This window comes from Panthera onca, chromosome A1, assembly GCF_046562875.1.
Source record: "Panthera onca isolate mPanOnc1 chromosome A1, mPanOnc1 haplotype 2, whole genome shotgun sequence".
Taxonomy (NCBI): Eukaryota; Metazoa; Chordata; class Mammalia; order Carnivora; family Felidae; genus Panthera; species Panthera onca.
The window spans coordinates 209,193,323-209,215,869 of record NC_138339.1 but is presented as its reverse complement, the minus strand read 5'-3'; the positions used below and the strand labels follow the sequence as shown (position 1 = coordinate 209,215,869).

Genomic DNA, 22,547 nt, shown 5'->3' with positions numbered 1-22,547 from the left:
TGAACTGGGATCGAGAAGCAATGAGTTGTTTTTCCTATTCAGTTTAAAATGGAATGGGTATGATGTACTATATTATAAAATTCATAGAATCTCTCTCCCCTGGTGAAACAAGACCTAACACGGAATGGGTTATATCTTAATAGTTTTCCAGAGAGAATATGGACACCCTCCCTAGTTCTCACCAGACCAATAGTTTGGAAGGCCAAGGGAAGTTAGATGCTAGCCTATTGAAAAAGAAATTGACTTGTCTTACCTAAAAGGGACCAAGTATCAGCCTGAAATAACTATATAAGCTTTCTGTCATCAGGCAGAATAGAGGCTAGAGTTAGAAGTGAAAGTCTGTTAGAAAGAAATAAAAAATATGTATATACAATTATTTCACACTTGAGTTCCCATGAATGTAAAATTCATATTTGCTACATTTGGTAAGATGTCAACTATGGAAAAACATGCATATTAAGATATAGGAGAAACTACAATTGAAATCAAGAGGTTGCATTTATATTCCAAATTTCCTAGTGCAAATACGTTCATCTTATTATCAGAGGAATGCTTTGTAAAGAACTTTGAATATGATTTTATTTTTTTTCTTTGAAATGTTAGAATGCCTGAGGAATTCAACATGGTTATAAGACTTTGTGTTAGTTATTTTGGTGCTCCATAAAAAATCTTAACATTTGAGGGCACAAGTAAGTTTAACTTTACACAATTTCAGGACATAAAAATCATGTAAAATTTACCAAGCAAGGCCATAGAAGTCCCCACTGGCATGATGGATTTTTATAATGATATAATCTTTAATGAATTATACTCCCATTTAACAAAATTTTAATAAGGAATTTCTTTTGCTTGTGTTGTTATTAATTCTCCCATCTGAATTGCCTTGGGCATGTCTGCCATAAAATTGTTCAACATAATATTTCTTTCTGTGTCAATCATATAGTACATGTAAATCTCCCAACCATGAATAAAACAAACTTCATTTTCTTCAAAACACATACCTAGCTTTCAGAAAAATATTTGGGTTGAAAATTAAGATGTGCTGAAAGAAAACTATGACTCATGTTTAATGGACTAATAGAATTCTGACCACAAATGCATTACCTTATAGTACTTTCTGCCACTTTTAGAAAGGAAGATAGATGGAATCTACACTACACTTTTCGCATTAACTCTCCTTTTTGATCATGCATGTGTTAGCTTTAATTTAGCTCAGACTTCTATGAAAGCATTTGTATAGTTTCCATTTGCACCAATCACTAAAATAGACCACAGAAGACTGTAAAAGCCCTGCCAATAACAAAAGTGATGATGGAAGAGAAATTTAGGAATCATTTGTAATCATCTATTTTCTGAGTCCTAAACTCAGGGAATTTATTATTCCCTGTCCAAAGTTCATAATAGACAGAAACAAAACCAACGAATCACATAAGCAGGAATTAGTACAAGTTGATTGTGTACATACCAAAATGACAGTTGGCAGACTGGGAGCATGCAAACCAAAACATGGTTGAGGCTCACAGGTATATTGTTATAAGGCAGCTTTTATAGTGTGAAGGCAGTGAGAGTTTATTTTTTACGGCAATTGGTTACAATATTAGAATTTTCTAAATTGAAAGGGAATTGGTTAGTGGTTACTTCATATCAATTTTGGGGGACTATTTAAGTTACAACGCTTATGTTTCAGAGGCATAAGCAAGAAGAGACCCAGGTCAAGTTAACTTCATTTGTCTTGCAAAATAAGCTAAATTAAGCTTCACTTGTCTGACTAACTGGTTTTGTCTGCTTAGGAAATGTTTAAGTGTGCTCTTCGTTTGTATTTAATTTTAACAATTTTCCCCTTTTGGTCAAGTTCTCAGCAGGCTGAGTGCATGATCAACCGGTAGCATTGTTCTCAGTTGCCATACTTGATGTGGTCAGGCTGAAGACTGACATATTAGCTGTTTCCATCTGATCAGTCGGAGGCCCAGGCTGGAGGGCCATGTAGTCACCGTCTTCATCATTTGTGTAGTTAATGCGGACTTCATGCAGTTGCCTGGTCCTTATGGATAGATACCATCTGGTGTGGAAGTGGCTACCGACAGGCATTTAAAACCCTCCAGAGTACACAAAGCACTGGAGAGGTTAATACAATGAGTATAAGGAGAGCACTCGCCAAGGATTAAAAAAATTTCCCAGACCAGAGATTATCAGGAGCCAAGGCTAAACAAAATGAACCAGTCTTTGGAAGAGGTATCACTTATCTGATGAAAAATTTTTCTCTGGTCTTTAAGGTCCTTTAGATTTTGAGTAACAATTCCTGATTTGTCAACATAGAAACATTTTTCACCAATTATGGCACAGGTATCTCTTTGTTGAGCAGTAAGGATATCAAGGACTCTCCTGTGTCACAGTACCACTGAAGATAAACCATTTCTTTGAGTGTGTACTGCTTGAAGAGTATTGAGGGTATCATTAAAGTTTTTTTTCGATAGTTAGAAAAATAATAATAGGCGTTTTTTTTTTCTAATTCATTAACTCCTAAATGAAGAAAAAGCCTTCTGACAAACGTAGGGAGACCAGAGCTTTTTTGAATACCAGGATTTGGAAGCTCATGAGACTCTCACTTGTGAGGAGTCACTGTAGGTACAAGTAATCCAAAATTTAGAATCTAGCCAGCATTCAAGGAGTCATCTCTTAGTCATCTGGTGTGCAAGATAATCTAAACTACAGGGTCCATTTGGGTAGGAGAACTTTGGATATCTTACTCCCAAGGGTCAATAACCCAGTATTGTTGGGTTTTTTTTTGTTTTTTTTGTTTTTTTGGTTTCTCGGTTCTGTTTGTTTGTGTTTTGTTTCTTTTGTTTTTGTTTTTTAATAAACCCGTATTGTCAAGAGAGAGGGTTAGGGTGGATCCCATGACCCACCAATCCAGGAAAGGTAGACATCATGGTTATTCTTTGTCATGTAGGCATCAGCACACTCCCCTTTTAAATAGCTGTGGTTTAAATGTGAACTGGGACAAAATTAAAAAACAGCATTTCTATCAATTTGGTTAATCAGTCCATGTATCATATTGTTGATAAGTGATTGTTGTTTTTTTTTCTAAACGTACCCTGAATATTGGTCTCTCCAGTAATTGAAACTGTTATTTACTTTATGTATTAGAGGCATTATGGAGACATTCTATTTACCTACTGTTTTTTTTTTTTTTTTTCACTGAACCAGTGTACAGCTTCAGTAATTTCTTAGACAGTTTAATTAAATGTTTTATCATTATCTAACTGTAAATCTGTGTCATTATATATAGGAATCTGGTCTCCTTTATCTGAGTCAAACCAAGGGGTTTGATTACAGAGTGAGTCTGGAACATGCCCCAAATCAGGTTCAGTACCATTAAGGTTCTCTACAGGGACAGGTTACCAGCAATGAAGTTGACAGTGGTTATTGTCCATGCCTTGACCTCTAAGGCTTCTTTCCAATACCAGATTAGTCAGCCATAAAGTTGAATGGCCAGGAGAAGTACAACAGGCCTTTCCAGAAAGCCATATTCCTGAATTAGTCATCCAAACATGTTTAGGAGCTGGCTATAGTATTAATTGGGAGTCTTCTTGAACATTTAAATGACCAACTATCATTTTGACTGGTAAAAAAGCTATTCATTGAATGGTGGACTTCAGTGAGTGTTCAGTCTAGGTGTAAAGAATTCTTAATGAAAAGAGAAACATAAGTTTAAACATTTTGAGTTACTTGGCATAACGATAATAACACAATAATTTTTATAAAATTCAGTCCTAGAAATGAAAGAAGAATTCTGCAGAATCTTGTTCCATGATCTTAGGCAGATGCTGCCTGAATTGTGCTATTGTTTGATTCAGGGTAAAACTTTTTTTTTTTTTTTTTTTAATGTCAAGTCACCTGTGAGGTGGCAAGTCCAGTGTCCAAGGAAGCTCTGTTTAATTGAGAGACATGGACAAGGTCATATGACCCCTGTAATTTAACTTCTGTGTGACAAGTAAAAAACAAACAAACAAAAACACCTGGTAGGGCCCTTCCCATCAAGGCTCAAGTGCTATTTTTCACTGATGTCTTTTCCAGAGCAGCTAGTCTCCAGGTTCCAGTGTGCAGGGTATAAAGTCCCCAACAGGTGGAGGATCTCTGAAAGCCTCCTTGACCTGTTGAAAATAAACTTTTGAATATTGTATTAGTGCTTTACAGTATTGGGTCATATCAGAATTCACAAAGGCAGGTTATGTAGGGGGTTCTGTCGTCAGTGGCAAGGGTCACCCAGTGATGATTTCATACAGTGTCAGTGCATGTTTCCCAAAAGGTGTTGACCTTAAAGTCATAAGGGGTAACAGGAGCATTTTAGGCCATGATAATTCAGTGTTTTCAGTCAATTTTGCTAATTTCAGTTTCAAAATACCATTAGTATGTTCAGCTTTCCCTGAAGACTGAAGATGACAGGGACAATGATAGTGCCACAATGTCTGAATAACCCCGTTGAACTGTTTTATGTCCTGTTCAGTAACGTGAGTTCATTGAACACTTGAAATTTTGCCTGGAGTTCCCCATAGTGGGAAAACATTTTCTAATAATTTCTTTGCTACAGTAGCAGCATCAGCTTTCTGACAGGGAAAGCTTCTATCCATCTAGAAAACAGACACACCATTACAAGTACATGCCGATATCTTCTGTTAGGAGGCAACTGAATGAATTCCAATGGCAAATGTTCAAGTGGTTCTGATGGTAAGAGAGCAACCCCTGGAGTTGCTTTCATACTTTTATTTGTGGTTTGTAGCTGACAGGTTAAACGTTGATTATAAACCTGTTGTGCCAGTTTAAAACAATCATCTCACGAATATTTTTATAATTTGAGTCATATTGTTAATTCCATGGTGGGTTGTCTTGTGAAATGCTCATAAGAGTGGCAATTCGAGAGATTCAGGAAGCAACAGACAGCCATTTGGCCTTTTTTTTTTTTTTTCATTCTGCATCCTTCTTGGTGCCATTTTGTTTTTCAATATCTGACACAATTTTTCATCTGTTATACAAGTTGTCAGGAGGAACCTGATTTGATCTATCTTATGAAGTTCAGTTAAATTTTTTAATGTTTATTTTTGAGAGAGAGAGAAAGAGACAAAGACAAAGCAAGGACAGAGGAGGGACAGAGGAGGGGCAGAGGGAGATGCAGAATCCCAAGCAGGTTCCAGGCTCTGAGCTGTCAGCACAGAACCTGACACGGGGCTCAAACCCATGAACCATGAGATCATGACCTGAGCCAAAGTCGAATGCTTAACCAGCTGAGCCACCCAGGAACCCCTTATGAAGTTCAGTTAAATTACAGAATTTTGACGCATCAAGTATTTCTTGAATAGCAGCCTTCTCATGAAAGTCATCCATAGCATTTCCCTGATATTCGGGGTCTGACCAGTGGGTACGAGCCTCAGTTTTAATTGTAGCATTTTGTGAAGGTAATAGCAGTGCACAGAGGAGATCAGCAACCTGAGATTCGTTTTTTTTTTAGAGGTGTGCCACTTGGTGTTTAAAATCCTTTCTGTTTCCAGAGTGTACCAAAGTCACAGACCACGCTGAAAGCATACCTGCTGTCGGTGTAAATACTTGGAGCTTTGCCTTTTGCTAATTCACATGCTCGAGTGATGGCAAATAATTCTGCAGGCTGAGCTGTGTTAAATTTTCTCATAATTCACATTTAGTAGTTACAGCACGTGCAGCTTGATATTTCCCTTCAGAATTTTTGGCATAAGAGCCATCAATATAGATTACTAAATCTGGATTGGCTAATGGAGTTTCTTGTAAATCTAATCTAGGAGTCAGATTTTGAGAGACCAATTCAACATCTCCTAATTTAGAAAGTAGATCTCTTCCCAGGGGATTTATAAGAGCAGTGTCGCGTAAAAGAAAGGCAAGGTTTTCAGAGAAAGGACTAAGGTGAACAGTTATGGGCTCTGATAAAGGTATCTTTTGAACTTGATTGGATGGTCCCACCACTGAAACATCTGTATTACCCCCAGGAAGCTCTTGATATATGGTGGTGGGGTTTAAAGTGGAAAGAGTCACTCCAGGATCGACTGGCACAATAGAGATTTCTCCACTTATTTCAAGTTCCAGCCTCATTCTCTTTCCTGTCTTGGCTATTCCAAAATTTTATCATTCTCCTTATGTTTTCCTTTCCAACTCTTAGCCAACAACAATGTTTTCTTCATAGAGATATTGAAATTTCTGAAAAAGTAATTTTCTGTGTCCTTATTTTCAGGCAACCAATAAAAATAATGACAAAATCCTTAATTTTCCTCTAGTTTCATCAACATTTTCCTTCTTCTGTTCCTGGCCCTTCTGTCCAGGCTCTAGTTTCCTTCCCTTCTTGCCACAATTGTGATTTTCTTCATGAATTAAATCCTCTTTTTCTTGCATTTAATGTATAGTCCCCTCCAAATTGGATATCTCTCAAAATTTTGCAGAAAAAAATGTAAAGCTACCACTCCTTATTTTCAGATAGCTTTCTAGTTACTGCCCCAACTCTCTTCCTCTTGTTCAATCAATGTACTTGATAAGTATAGAGTATGCTTGCTATAAACTTCTCTTTATCCATGAAGAAGCCCATCTGCTGCTTATTAAACTACACAGCCAGTTCTCCACCCTCAAACATGTTATATTTTTGTAATTTACTCATATTGTCATCTCTGCTTAAAATGCTCTCACTTGTCTTCTCAGCCTGGCTAATTTCTTGGTAACCTAACTATTCATCCTACAAATACTTATTTGGCATGTCTTATGGACATTCTTCTACTTTCCAGACCTGTCCTTTTTGTGTGCTGTCCTTATGACACTCATTAAGAAGTTAACAGCACCTAGAACATATATGAGGTTGATAAATATTTTTAAATGAATGGATGGAAATGCAATTCTAATACAAACTCTGGGTATCAGTGAAAACTTTTTGGGACACGTGATGTCTAAACAGACTTGAGGACTGAATAGGAATTCATAGGTGTAAGGAATAGTTTGGGCAGAAAAAGTTTTGGAGTAAAAGCATGTTTGTGGGGCCTGGAAAAAAAGAATGATAACAATGATGTGTTCATGAAATTGAAAGACCAGTGAAACTAAAGGGGGGAAAAAGGTGATACTGGATAAAGCCAGTCATCAACAGCTGTTTAAAAGAAACACAAATAATAGCTGTCCTTGATGGCATATTGGGAGTGAAAAGAGGCATGAATCAAATGGGTTTGAGGACAGAGCAATGATTCATACAGTTTTGAACATGCTCAGTTTGTGGGAGATATGCCTTAGAGATGTGGAAGAGGCGATTGGAACTACAGACCTACAGCATTAAAAAGATGCCTGAGCTATTGATCTCAATTTGGAACCATAGGCTTATGTTAGGGGGAAAGAAGTTTCCAGTAATGAGATCAAGGGTGGTGCATAAGTGTCATGCATAGGAGAGAAGAGGAGGAAGAGGAGAAATCCTTCTGGTTTTTCAAAACCCGTTTTCCTAATGGAAGGATAAGCAGCCTTAGAGAGAGTATTCAATTTTTTACTCTTATCCAGATAGTACTCAAGAGCCATTTGTAGTTATTGAGTCATGCAGAAAGATAATGCTGGACTGAAGTTAGAACTTTCAAACACCTTATCATTATCATCATTATAATTATTATTAATAATCTTTATATTTCCTACTCTAACTTCTTCATATCACAATCAAGAGTTTTTCAAGCTTTGTATTTTTACCATCAGTCATGAAGAAGCCAAATAACTAAGAGATCGGTGAGCCAGATGGATCAGCTCCATGGTTTTTGAAGTTGTTCAGCAAAATATTTGACTCAAATATCATTTATCAAAGGAATTTTCCCCTATAATCCCTGAGGATAAATAGATGTCCCTCCATAGGCACCATTATTATTCTCTGCTGGCCATTGTCGTAGTATTTGTTACTCTTCATTCTAATTACTTCTCACTGATGTTGGATCCTCCCAGACTCTGTGAAGGCAAGAGCTTTGGTTTTCTCCCTAGCATCCAGCCAAGCTTCAGGCACTAATTAATTTTAGCTTTTTATGTCCTGCATATCCTCAATGCAAATAGAATCAGCCATCACCATCCATATTTATTTATTTGCCCTCTGTATCTTTGCCCTTTAGATCTTATATTTAATTTTTTATCCAGTGCCATCACTTCCCAAGACTTTAAGAATTTGGTTTTCCATGTAATTCTTGGGTTCTTTGATTTCTTAAGCATATACTTTTATTTATTGGTTAAAATAAGTCATTTCAGGAAAAAAAAAAGACAAAATATTTTTTTATGAAAAGGTGACATAGTATCAGGATGAAGGAGAATGGTAAGAAGGAGGAAAAACCCAGTGGCAGAAGGGATAGTTTCCCTCCTCAGTTTTGCGGGAGGGTACAAATCTAGTGGGCAGAAGCAAATCTCTCCTGCAATTTTAGGGACGTATTCCAATAGGAGGAAGACACCAGTGGAAGGCAGAACGTACACAGAGGAGCTGGGATGGAGAGTATAAAGCAGCAGGAGAGAGTCACTTGGGAACAGTAGAGGGCCCCAAGGTCCAAAAGATCTTAACTGAAGGAAGCCAGGTAACTCGAGTTTCTCTGCCACAGAAAGAATGGATTTGAGGAGCTTTTCGAGAAGCCAGTGGCAGAAGGAGAAATTTGAGATGTAGGCGCTGTAGACCAAACACCTCTGTGTTGAGTCCCAACACCAACACCTACCAGATTGTGACATTAGGAAATGACTCTCTTGAAACCTCAGCTGAAGTTTACTGAGGTGATCCTTTTATTTTGTAATGAATAATGTTTGTATTAAGTGTGGCTACTATTAGCATCATTAATATGATTACTAACATTTACATGATGGCAAAAGAGAGCTTTCTGTTTCCTTTCTTTTTTTTCAGCCACCAAGGTTAGAATCATAAAATAATTTCAAATTCCATTTGCTAATAATAGAGAGAAGTAATGATATTCTGCTGAACTGTGTTTCCATGGAATTTTCACAGTGGAGAGTCCTGTGTTGGTGTCAGTACAATCATCACCAGGAGCTAGGAAGAGGTCATCTCTGACAGGTAACTGAGATTGCAAGGACACTACCTTCACCCTGCACCCCAAATGCCCTTGTTAATATGCACAAGGTCTGCACACACTTTTGTAGTGGCCACATTACATTAGCGGCATCTTGAGGACTTATTTTTCCTGCTGTAGAGGCACAAGTAACTAATCATACATGATTTTCAGTTTATTTTTCTTGTTTTTTACTTCCTCGTCAGCAAACATCATTTTATTCTGTTTGTTTATGGCGACTTCTCCAAATTTTTGAAGTTATTTTGATGTCTAATATGGTACTGTCTTCTGAGGTGTTACCCATTTCACACAACTTGATCTAATCAGCACTTTGTAAAGCATATGTTTTTTATGAACTCTTGTTACAACAAAGAACAAAGTGAGAACACTGAAAAAGGTTTCTGAATATCAGACAGATCTATAATCAAAAATAAAATTCTGCAACACTGTTTCAAAAATATATTAGTTTCTTTAGTGAAACATTAAACACTCTTGTGGCATTGTGAGATATCTACTTTTGTCCAAGCAAAACAGTATATAGTCAAGTAAACACCTAGATTCAGCTGTAAATATTTTAATGGTTGATTCAAAGTAGTTATCATCATTTAAAAATCCAACATTTAATAATTTTTATCTACACATGTATGTCGATACGTAAACACATACACAAACACATAGAAAAGATATGCATATATTTTCAATTCAACATTTAGAGTACGTATGTGTGTGCGTATGTGTTTTACTCTAGCCTTTAAGTATCTCCAAAAGCTAACATGCTCATCTTCATATCCTCTTCCTATCTCTCTTTGACTTAAAAGACAGAAAAAAAAATTAAAAATACAGAGGCAGAAAAATATAAGAAAGCAACCCTACCAACTTTGGACTCAAAGGTACCTTCCTTTTAATATTGGCTTTGGCACTTAGCTGAATGGCCTTTTTCAAATTACTTAACCTCTCTTATCTTCAGTTTTCTCATCTGCATGTGGGGATAGTAATACCTTTCTCATGGGGTTGTCTGAAAAATTAATTAGATAGTCTATCCACAGTGCCTGCCACATAATAGGTACTTACGACATGGAAACTATAATTATCATTGGAAAAAAGGCTTCTGGAGAATTTGCATAAGCATGCCATTTGGCAACAATACAATTTCATGGTCTTGTAAAACTTATCACAACATTTATCAGTTAAAACAAAAACAAAGTCAAACCTAGTCAGTCAATTTCCTGATGTAACTCTTTATTCAAAATTAAGAAAATAGAGGACAAGTCTACAGTTCGAATACAATATTTTTTTGCTTTACTTTTTCCCCATAAATAATGATCATTATTTTGATTACATACACATACAGTAGGTTATTGTTGTTATGGCATGATTTCAGATTAAAAATGCTTCCTGCCCAAAAAGATTTTCTTCTACTTAAAATTTTCATCCATTATATCATTGTTTGGGACTAAGCATTACTTCAGATGAAATTTAGAATGTAAAATACATCTTGAAAAGCTAGAATCCTGGCTGGGATCCACAATAATGTATGCGTAGAATTAGCTGAATAGATTATTTGTAAATGTTTCCTAGGCAGACAAATCATGGTGAGGGGGTAAAGACTATTTTTATTGTTGGGGGAGGGGATAATGGAGGAGGAATTGATATTCGCAATCAATAACCACACTGAGAGAGGGTGGTTAACTTAACTATATGTTCCAAAATGATGGATTAGCCAACTGGCCTAAGGAAAGTACTAACAATGCAGACTGTATCCTTCATCTCCGTGTACATAAAACCTCCAGATGACCCTACTAATTATAATGAGATACTGATAAGACGTACACAAATTTCCAATTACACCTATAAGCTAGGTCCATATATCATAATGACAGAACCAAAGATCAGGTACTTTTGGCCATGTAAAACTTAAAAACAAACATTTTGATGTAGAACATCAGATTTCAAAATATGAAGGTGAACTTTAATATAAAAAAGGCAGCAAATCCCATGTAAGAAGGTAAAACTATTGGCTTAATGGCCAACGAACTCAGCCCAAGTAGTTTATGAACAAATGTGGTTGGAATGCCCTCTCCTGATAAAGAATAGACAGATCATCTAGATCCTATAACCTTCGCAGATATGAGATGGCTATATTTTTAACTTGAATTCCTAGGATGAGGATAAATGGGTAAAGTTATTGTGCTTTGTCAGGACAGATCTGTAAAGACATAAGTAAGAATTAAAATGAGAATAACAGGGGCGCCTGGGTGGCTCAGTCCGTTAAGTGTCTGACTTCGGCTCAGGTCATGATCTCACGGTTTGTGGGTTCCAGCCCTGCGTCATGCTCTGTGCTGACAGCTCAGAGCCTGGAACCTGCTTCGGATTCTGTGTCTCCCTCGCTCTCTGCCCCTCCCCCACTGAAGCTCTGTCTTTCTGTCTCAAAAATAAACATTTAAAAAAATAATAAAATAAAATGACAATAACAATCAGAATTAGAGTAAGAATGAAAGGATAAAATATCTAATTTAAATCCATGATGTTAGCTCTATTTAAAACTGATTTCAGTATCAAGTTCTGAATAGTATATAATCATATTTCTAGTTTGAATATAATTGAGTATTTAGGGTATCTAAAATGTTGATTGTTTAGTACTACTTAATGCCAATAAATTGTGCATTAAACAAAGTACAAAAACACAGTTGAGTAATTCACTCCTTATCAAAAAATCACTTGGAAATTAAAGAATGTATATTCAGTTATTGTAAATTACAATGTGACAAAGTTATTTGTGCAAGAACCTCAGTCCATTGAATTACTTCTTTAGGATAAATTATCAAATAGAGGTGTGATCAATATTGGGATTTTTGCTTTTTTTTGCTAAATCTCCAAAAATCATGTTTTCATGTATAATCTCCCAGCCACGTGTGGATTCATCCAATTTACATTCAACTCATTCATGACCTTTACTAGAGGTTTTTTTTTTTTAATCTTCTACATCTTGAAGCTTTTTTTTCATGTTCATTCATTTATTTTAAGAGAAAGAGAGAGTATGAACAGGGGAGGGGCAGAGAGAGAAGGAGAGAGAGAATCCCAAGCAGGCTTCAAGCTGTCATTACAGAACACAATGTGGGGCTCAATCTCATGAACTGAGAGATCATGACCTGAGCCAAAATCAAGAGCAAGCACTCCACTGACTGGGCCACCCAGGCATTCCTAAATCTTCTATGTCTAATCTTTACCTCTCTGCTGGACCCTTTTTCTGTTAATAGACATCCCTAAATCTTCCCATCTTAGAAATGAAATCCTTCTTGGACCATCTGTTTTTCCCTTTCAGACTTGGCAAATGTATTGTTCATTGTCTCTACTGCTTCACTTCCCTTAAAATCTCCATTCAGACCATTGCTATGCCATTGAAATATCCTAAATGCTCTACAACATTTTTATTGTGTTTGGTTTGACTTCTTAGTAACTGTTGGCTTCTCTTAACCACTTCTTTCTACTGGAAATGTTACCTTATTTGTGCTCTGTGATGTATTTTCTCCTGGTTTAAGAAGAAATGATTTAGGAGTGTTTTTCAAAAGTTCGAAAGCTCTATACCTTAAAATTAGTAGTTTGAGCTTCACTTACACATAAGTAATACCAATTATCTTGTCATTTGGAACATTAAGTACCCAACTGTTTATATGGGTGATTTACAAACATATATGCTGAAATATTACAGTACCAATATTTCTCAACCTGTGTGCTGCAGAAAATGAATAATCCATCCTATATTAAATGATGTCTTATAAAGGACACTGTTATCAAATAAGTTTATGGAATGCTGAGTTAAACAAGTATAAGCAGGTTTCTTTTTCTTTAGGAGTGAACTGAGCCTTTAATATGCAAACACCCAATTTACTTTTCAGCTTCCCCCCCCCCCAAACTAATTTAAAAGTGCAACCCTTATTGCGGGGAAACTCATTGTAATTATCTAGTTAGCAATGACCCGGGAAACCAAGTTTTGCAAATGTTGATCTAGAAGAAAGAAGAAATTATGTACATGTAAGCTCATATCCTAACCCAGCCTATTTTTCTGGCTTTATGATCTTTGGTAAATATATTTACTGCTTAAAGTTTCAAGTTAGTTATCTCTGAAGGAAGACTAATAAGGGATAGATTAAAAGACTATTGTGTGGGTTAAATGTGTTAATATAATGAGATTTGGATATTATTACAGTGCAAAAAAATTTAATTTCTTCTCTACATTCTATGAAATGGAAAATAATTGAAAATAGGGTTAACATTTAACAAATTTGATAAGAACATAAGTTAATTCTATACTTTTTTCTACCCTTTCTATTTCATTTATCCCTCACTCTATATATCTCCAGCCCACTCTAAGCACATCTATTCTTTTAAAAAAAAATAATATATAGTGGGGCACATGTATATACTGTATTAGGCTCAGTCGGTTTCAGACTCTTGCTTTCATCTCAGGTCATGATCTCACAATTCATGAGTTTGAGCCCCTCATTGGACTCTGTGCTGTCACAGAGCCTGCTTGGGATTCTCTCTTTTCCTCTCTCTGCCCCTCCCTTGCTCGCTCAAATAAATAAACTTAAAACATTTTTTAAAAATATAATATATAGTATTTAATCTCAGGATGAATTTATAATGATGTATTCCCTTCTCTAGGATGATAAATTTAATTTTATTCAATTTATTAAAACATCTCTGTGTAATACTTGCATAGATAGACACTCTGGTGGACATCAAGGTAAGAAAAAAAATCATAAATGACGAGCCCTCACAAGTCTTAGGAATAATAAAAACATAAATTAAAAGATCAATTTCCTTTAAAAGAATAAGGAATAATGTTTAGGGGAGCAGAGCCCTTGAGATTCATTTTTCCTGGTTGTCTTAGTAAAGAATTATGGAGCAAATAGTAGAAAAAGAAGAAATGGAGAAATTAATAGACTGCCACCATTCTCAAATTCATGCAGTGTTGGCTCTGCTCACCCCCATTAACAAGGTAATCGCTTTCACAACTGCTTTTGTAACTGCAGAATTTCTTATTGAAAACAATCTTATCACTACATGTAAAAGGCAATGCTGATCCAATTAAAACAACAATGGGGCGCCTACAGCCAGGCCTACTTGCCTTCCCAGTTTGAAATATATGACCTAAAGAATAAAACTAAAACTCCAAAGTATTCAAGGTTCCTTCACAACCTTTCCACAGTCTACACCTTTAGGTTTATCTCCATCTTCTTTTAAAAAGAAGCTGTACTGAGGTATAAATGACATACAATAAACTGCACACATTTTAAGTATAACAATTGATGATTTTTGATTTATGTATGCACCTGCTCAGCTATTGTTATAATCAAAATAGGGAACATATCCATCACCCTCAAAAGTTTCCCTCTCCCTCTCTTTTTCCTCCACTTTTCTGTCTCTGATCACTGGCCCAATGTCAATCATTATAGATGCATTGACCTTTCCAGAATTTTATAAAACTGACATCATACACTTTGCTTGGGTTCTTTTACCAAACAATTTTAAGATTCATTGCTCTTCTTGTGTGCATCAAAAATTTGTTCTTGTGGAGTGCCTGGGTGGCTCAGTCGGTTAAGCATTGAACTCTCTTGATTTCAGCTCAGGTCGTGATCTCATGGTTCATGGGATCGAGCCCTGCATGAGACACTGTGTTGACAGCACAGAGCCTGATTGGATTTCTCTCTCTCTCTCTGCCCCTCCCCTGCTTACACATGTGCATGCTCTTTCTTTCTCTCTTTCTCTCAAAATAAATAAACATTTAAACAAAATTTGTTTCTTTGCTAAATAATATTCCATCATATGGATGTATCATATTTTGCCTCATTCATTTATTGATGGGCACTTGGGTTTCAAGTTAGGTTTTAGTTATTAACATAAACTTATAGGTACCTTTTGATTTAAAATAGATTTTTCCAGAATAACATACAATGGAATTATGTTTTCTAGTTTTTTTTTATTTAAAAATTTTTTAAAACCTTTATTTATTGTTGAGAGAGCATGAGCAGAGGAGGGGCAAAGAGAGAGGAAGACACAGAATCCGAAGCAGGCTCCAGTCTCTGAGCTGTCAGCACAGAGCCCACGCAGGGCTCAAACCCACAAACCGCAAGATCATGACCTGAGCCTATGTCAGACACTTAACCGACTAAGCCACCCAGGTGCCCGTTTTCTATTTTTTGTACCTGTGGTTTATTCACTTGTTTATCTTTTTCTGCCTTTTTTTTAAACATACTTTTTAATCTCATTTTATTGCCTTTGTTGGTCTATCCATTATAATTCCCTGTTGTATTATTTTAGTAGTTGCTTTAAGACTTATAGTATACACACATACTTTATCACAATCCCCCTTCACATGATATTACACTCTTTCCTACATCAATCAATATATTTTTGCCCTCCCAACTATGGTGCTCTTATTGTCATGTATTTTATTTCAACATATATTATATAGTACCCAGTATATTATAGCCATTTATACTTTACACAGCTGGCTGTCTCAAGTAGATTTTAGTAATAAGGAAAAACTTCATTGGTGAATGTTGTTATAGTCTCCAGTGCTCTCTATTCCTTTGTGTCGATCTAGAACTGTGTCTGCTTTAATTTTGCTTCTGTTTGAAGGACTTGCTGGTACATTCTTGTTGTGCAGGCATGCTAATTTTTTTCAGTTTTTGAATGTTTTAGAATGTCTATTTTTCTCCCCTGAATAAAAATATATCCTTAGATTGACAGTTTTGTTTTGTTTTTTTAATTTTGTTTGTTAGTTTTTTTTTGACCTTTCCATACTTTAAACATGTTGCTCCACTATCTTCTAGCTCATAGTGTTTTTAATGAGAAATATGAAATATGTTCTCACCCTCATCTTTGTCCCTTTGTGTATAAATGTGTTTTTCCCCCCTCTCTGGCTGTTTTAAAGATTTTATATATATATATATATATATATATATATATATATATATATATATATATATAATTGCTGATTTAAAGCAATCTTATGATGTAACTGTATTTTTCTTCATGTATCTTGTGATCAGGATTCATACAGCTTCTTGAATCAGTGGTTTTATAGTTTTTATTAATTTGGTTTCTTTTCAGCCTTTATTTCTTAAAATGTATTTTCTGTTTGCCCTGATTCCTTTCAAGTGTGCTCCTTGAAGTTGTCCCACAGCTCACTAAAAGCTCTGTTTTATTTATTAACACATTTTTCCCTCTATGCTTTATTTTGGATAGGGTCTATTAATATGACCAGTTTCACTAGTTTTTCTTTCTGCTGTGTCAATTCAACTGCAAATTCTAGCCAGTATATTTTTCATTCCAGATAGTGTAGCTTTCAGACCTAGAATTTTAATTTGGAAGTTTTTATACCTTCCACATCACAACTGAACATATTCAGTCTTTCCTCCAGCTTCTAGAACATGTGAAATAGTTACAATAACTGAGTTAATGTCCTTGTCTACTAGTCCTATCATCTGTGTTGAAGGGTGCAGGATGAGACGCCCCAAAATGTGCCACTTTGACACAAAGATTACTTTGAGCTGAAAGTAAAACCCAGCAGGTGTAGAGAAAGCTCTCTACCTCCCCTATAGCTGCCTAAATTTATGTTGGAAAGAAAAGCTGGTATAGGGAAGAGAGCTATTAACAGAGACTCCACTTTACCTAAGAAACTTACCTGCATAATAGGACAACCTTTGTTTTTCAAAAGATCGCCTTTCATCTTCCTTCCAATGGTTCATTCTCTTTGTATCCTCAGATCTTACCCCTCTCCTTAGCTCATAAATGCTTTTGTGTCGTAACTGTCTTTTGAATTTCACGTCTGTGTGGATTCCCATGCATACGTCTGTTAAATTTGATTTTCTCCTGTTAATCTGTCTCATATCAATTTAATTCTAAGTCCAGCTAGAAGGACCACAGGGCAGAGGAAGGTCTTCTTCCTTGTAATGTCAATTCTTCTTCTTCTTCTTTTTTAATTCAAGTTAGTTAATATGGTGTAGTATTGGTTTCAGAAGTAGAATTAAGTGATTCATCACTTACATATAACACCCAGTGCCCATCCCATCAAGTGCCCTCCTTAATGCCCATCACCCATTTAGCCCATCCCTCCACCCAACAGCCCTCCAGCAACTGTTTGTTCTCTACATTTAAGAGTCTCTTATGGTTTTCCTCTTCTTTTTCTTATTTTTTCCTTCCCTTCCCCTATGTTCATCTGTTTTGTTTTTTAAACTCCACATATGAGTGAAATCATATGGTATTTTTCTTTCTCTGACTGACTTCTTTAGCTTAGCGTAGTATACTCTGGTTCCATCCACATTGCTGCAAATGGCAAGATTTCAGTCTTTTTGATCACCAAGTCAATTCTGAGTCAGTATCAATTCACTGATTTTTTTTTTCCTCATTATGGATAATAGTTGCCTTCTTTGCATGCCTTCTAAGTTCTGATTGGATGCTAGCAATATGGATTTTACTTTGTTTCTTTGTTTCCAAGTTACTTGGAAAAGTTTGATCCTTTTGAGTCTTTCTTTTAAGCTTTGTTACTTAAGAGAATGGGTTTTGGTCTAGGACCAATTTTCCTCACTGTTTAAGCAATATAAGTCTGATTACACATTGCCCTGAGAATTACAAGGTTTTCCATTCTGGCCAGAGGGAATAAACACTATTACACAGTCCTGTGTGAGTGCCAGAATTGTGATCTCTAATCCTTACAGTATTCTCCTTGCCTCCCTCCCTGCCCCCCCACCACCAACCTCAGACAATTTACTGTTATGCCTAGGGTGTTCAGTGCTGTGCTGAATCCTCAAAGGGAACTCTAAAGATCTCAGGATTTCTCTATGTATGAAGCTCTCTCCTTTGTGGTATTGCAGCCTCTTAGGTCTCACCAGACTGGCAGCTCCACCCTTGTATTCCTGGAACCAGTGGGGCTCTGCTTGGATTGCTCCTCCTGCACTGTAGCAGGATTCTCGCGCAGAGAGATGGGACACGGAGGCTCTTCTTCCCAGGAAGCAGCTTTACTCGTTTGGCCCCGGGGTCGCGGGCTAAGACCCCCCCAAAAGGCTGAGCCCCAAGCACAGTGGGGTGTAGCCTTTTATGCAATTTCTACCTCTTTGTTTCCCATGTATGGTGACACATATAGTCTAATTAGACACAGTCCAAGTTACAGAGTGGTGTCAGAGTTATGCATACGTGCATAGGAGTTGTTTGGGTCAGGTTGCACATCGCCTGCCTTTATTCTGAGAAGGCCTCCACCCATGCTTTAGGGAGGGACTCCACCACAGCACCACAGTCTGGGATTATAAATTGCAACATTGAATCTCACCACATTTGTTTTAGGTCTCTCAGGCATCAGTGTACTTTGTTGCCTTATGTTTAGCGCCATAAAAATAGTGGGTTTCTTTATATATTTTGTCCTTTCTTTTAGTTTTTTTCAGGCTAAAGGATAATTTCTGTCCTTTAAAACTCATTTTTTTTTTTCCCGGAAGTATAGGTCTCCCTTGCAGCTTAAAATCTAGTCAAAACAAATGGTTAGCCCACCAAGTACACCTTGTTCCTGCGTATACCCAATGCCCCTTGCCATCCCCTCTTACATGTCCTTGCTCCCTCTCCTTCTGATTAACACCAGCTGAATTTTTTTCAAACCACACTCCAATCCTCTGATTAGTTTTTCTAAATGCTCTCAGGCACAGTTATTCCTTTTTTTTCTCCCGCGCACAGTGCGCTTTACCCATTACTTTATTGTAGCCCCAAGAAAAGTTTCATCATTATTTATTTAGAGTTTTTTTTCCCTGTCCATTCAGTTAAGCCATGTCCTACTTCCTTGTGTATTCAGAATATAGCACAATGTTTAGCTCATTAACAGAACCTAGTAAAATTTGTTGACTGAATCATACATCCAAAGCATTGTGTCTTTCTCTGTAATCAGGAACACAAATAGCTGGCATAAAAAGAGGAAACTGAAGCAAGATGTGTACATTTTTCATGACTCCTTTAAGTTACAATTTGTTGTAAAATTTTCATTTGTTGGTAAATAGTAGTCAAATATATGTGCCGATTGTCTAGGAAAAATAATTGCTCACTTAGATTTTCTTTTTAAAAATTTTGTTCTATTTCCATATATTTTTTTGATTTCTGGTATAGAGAAAATTTGCATAATTTATACAACTACCAACATAATATATCCATCCTTATGATTTATTAAAGCTATCTCAAGCTGAAATATAAATGTACTATCGTGCTGTGTCATACCATACACCATAAAATATTTGATTAATGATCAAAGAGGAATTGGAGAAATATGTTGGTTGTCAGATAAATAAAAGCAGTTTTTAAAAGCATGATATTCTAGTACCATGACAAAATAAAGGGGGAGGGAATATTCGATGAAGCTCTCACAAAGAAGTAAGAAATGTACCCTGGCCTATTACTCCAATTTCTCTGCTCAGTACTACAACACCAAGCTAACCATTTCACATTACTCAGATTATTACTCATGTTTAGCTATCTTCTGAACTAAAAGCTATCTGTAGGTATTTATTTTTAACCATTCTTTGGTTCTTTGATTTACATGTTTTCCCCAATATTTTCAAGTATAAAATAGAATCTTCTGGTCCTATATCTCTTTACTGCCCATTCATACTTAATATGTTTCTTTTGGTGTCTAAGAATCTGTTTCCCAAAGCACCATAGGCAATTCTGATGCGGCTAGTCTAGAAATAAGTGTCTGGAAACCTGCCTGAGGTTGATGTTTTGGGAGTAAGTATTGCAAAAGTCCATACAGCAACAATATTCTGGGAACTTACCCTCCAAGAAAAATGACAATGCGTCTTGATATACTTGTTAGATCAAAATTAAGCTGTTGTTTATTCCTGCATGCTTCTTTACCTATGTGTCCATTACTGAATATTTGGTTCTGGATGGGGTTGACTGATGTTTGTAGTAATAGAGTATTTCAGTTTGAGGACTTCTGGGTAGGAGACAACAAGAGTATGTGAGGAAGGACATTTCATGCTTAGAGGTGATACCCTGTATAAGCTTTGAGTCACAATCATGGGTATACATCCAAGATTAGAAAAGAATGCATGCAACTAAAGCTTATACAATGTAATAATTTACTGATTTCACAGTGCCATAATCCCTCACTGGGATTCAGCCAGTTCTTGCCTACATGATTCGATGGCAAACATCTTCAATGAAGTAATAGAGTGGGCAGCTTTCAGGCTGGCAGATCTCTGGTTTTATCATAGACTGTTTTCTCTTCAAAGAAGTGTTTTCATCTCACATTGCTGAAAATCTCCATATTCTGGCCTTGTGATGCTTCCTGTCAATGTCTGTCATCAGTAAAATTTCAGATGGCAAGGCAGACTCTGCTATCTATACCTCACTAAAGTCCCCAAATGTTAGTCAAGTATATGTCAACTTGGATTCTCAACAACCCTTAGAGAGATTTTGGTCACAAGACTAGTTTCTAAAAAAGTAAAAATACCGAGTAAAATTTGCTGTCCTTCATGCTTCCTCCTGGCTGGAGTGTGGATATAGTAGCTGAAGCTCTAGTAGCTATTTTGTGCTTTACAGAATTTCACCATAGCAGAACAGTGAAACCAAAAGTTGTAGTGAGTCGAGTTGCTTACAACTTTGTGAAACTTATATAAGCCCCTGATTGCTGATCTCTGACCATAGTATACGAAATAAGAAAATGTTATGTGTTTAGGCCATGGCTAACTTGGATTTACCTTCATACATAGCTGAACCTAATCCTGATACCTTGGAGTAACATATCACTTTGCCTTTTGTCAGTTCTTAGGTCTTTATAAGGAATGTGATAGTTTAGCATACAGACCCTGTCAAACAATTGGTGATTATTGTGTTGATTTTTGGCTATTACTATTACAACTACTGTTCTGTTACCATTACATAGATTGACCTCAGTCACCTTCACTAATGCAATAATTCACGTACATTCATATAGAGATTACTCTGCATTGCATTTCCAGGCAGAGATGTGCTGGGACAGGAGTAAAGCCTTAGGTAAACAAACAGGAAACAGAGATATGAGCTCAGCAAAAGTATTCTCAGAATACAGGGCTGGATGGAAATGGGTAATTATTCTCATTTGCTAAGAGAAAAACATGAAGTCCCCAGAAGGAAATGGAATAGTTGTAAGTCACAGAACTTTTCTGATACCTCACTGGATCCCTGATATTCCATTAATCCATCCTCCCAGGTTCAAAGCCATTTCCAGGCTTGGGTGCTGGTTTGGGGACTTCCAAGCCCTTGGATGACAAAGAGGCTACACCTGGAGGTGCTGGCTTTGGTATCCAGTTTTATAGAAGCTTTTTCCAGAATCCTATGCCCTTGAATGCAGTGAAGTGTCTAGCTAGTTTTTCGTTTACATCTGGAACATGATTATTGCTACAAATATGGCTAAAGAAGCAACATTCAACACTGCAGCAAGTATCATGTGACCCAAGATGCAGATGTTATAAGTCAATGCAAAGGGGAAAGACACTTGGAGGACCAGATCGTGTTTGTGTAAATAAGGCAGAGCTTTCAGTGACTTGTGACCACATGGAGATGCCTTGACAATAGCTGTGGTCTATATAACAATACTTCAACGGTGAAAAAAATTTCATGCTGGAAAGCAGAAGATACTTTTCTCGTACTTTCTCTGTCATTATGTTGAGATAGAACTTTAAAATTACTTAACATCTTCAGGCATTGCTGCCCTCATCTGTGTGTCAAATGTGTCACACTACATTATAACTAATGCCTATTTTTTCTCTAAAACTATATTTCTGGTACAGCGAGTTTAGATAAGGATTTAGTTTCTGCTTTTGTGTCTACATTGAAAAACAAAAAAACAAGTAGTTAATTCAGTACAAACAGCCAAATCTTGTATACACAGCCGGAATGGGATGTGCATTCCAGGAACAGGTTTTGATAGGCTGGGTACGGCTATCCCATATAATAAGATAGTTCAAGGCTTCAAATTTAAGCATCTCTGGTGGGAAGATCCAAGTATCACAAATCACATACATCTTGACCTTATGAGAGGAGGAGGTGGAGGTTGAAAAACAAACTAAAGTGGCTCTACAGGTCAGGAGGCATTACTAAGTCATTTTCTGCAATGGCCATCAGAAATTGCTAGGCAGAGTTCCTGTTGTACTTGAACAGAGCTCCCAGCATAATGTCTGGAGATTTAAAATGGAAATATACCAGTCATTATGAATGAATAACAGCTATGCTAAAATCACTAATAGCACATTTTTCTTGAGCTGTCCGTAGGAACAATCATCAACATTATTTTATTTGTCTTCAGAATCTCTGCCTTACTAAATTCTTATTATTAACTAGTAAAGTACTAACAATTTGAGTTAAATGCCGTAGGCAACTCAAAGTCATTTGTATCTATTGTATATCTCAATGACAGGGATGTCAACAACCTTGATTTGTTCCCTTAACCTATGGAGC

The 22,547-nt window shown here is 36.5% G+C and overlaps 1 long non-coding RNA gene across 1 annotated transcript in view; it reads left to right on the top strand.

Annotated features, from left to right (window-relative positions):
- LOC132682011 (uncharacterized) overlaps positions 1-22,547 on the top strand; it is a 174,171-nt gene that overhangs the window by 1,080 nt on the left and 150,544 nt on the right. The window contains exon 2 of the long non-coding RNA XR_009611400.3: positions 8,955-9,070. This is a non-coding gene — a long non-coding RNA (uncharacterized LOC132682011). The remainder of the gene's footprint in view (positions 1-8,954; positions 9,071-22,547) is intronic.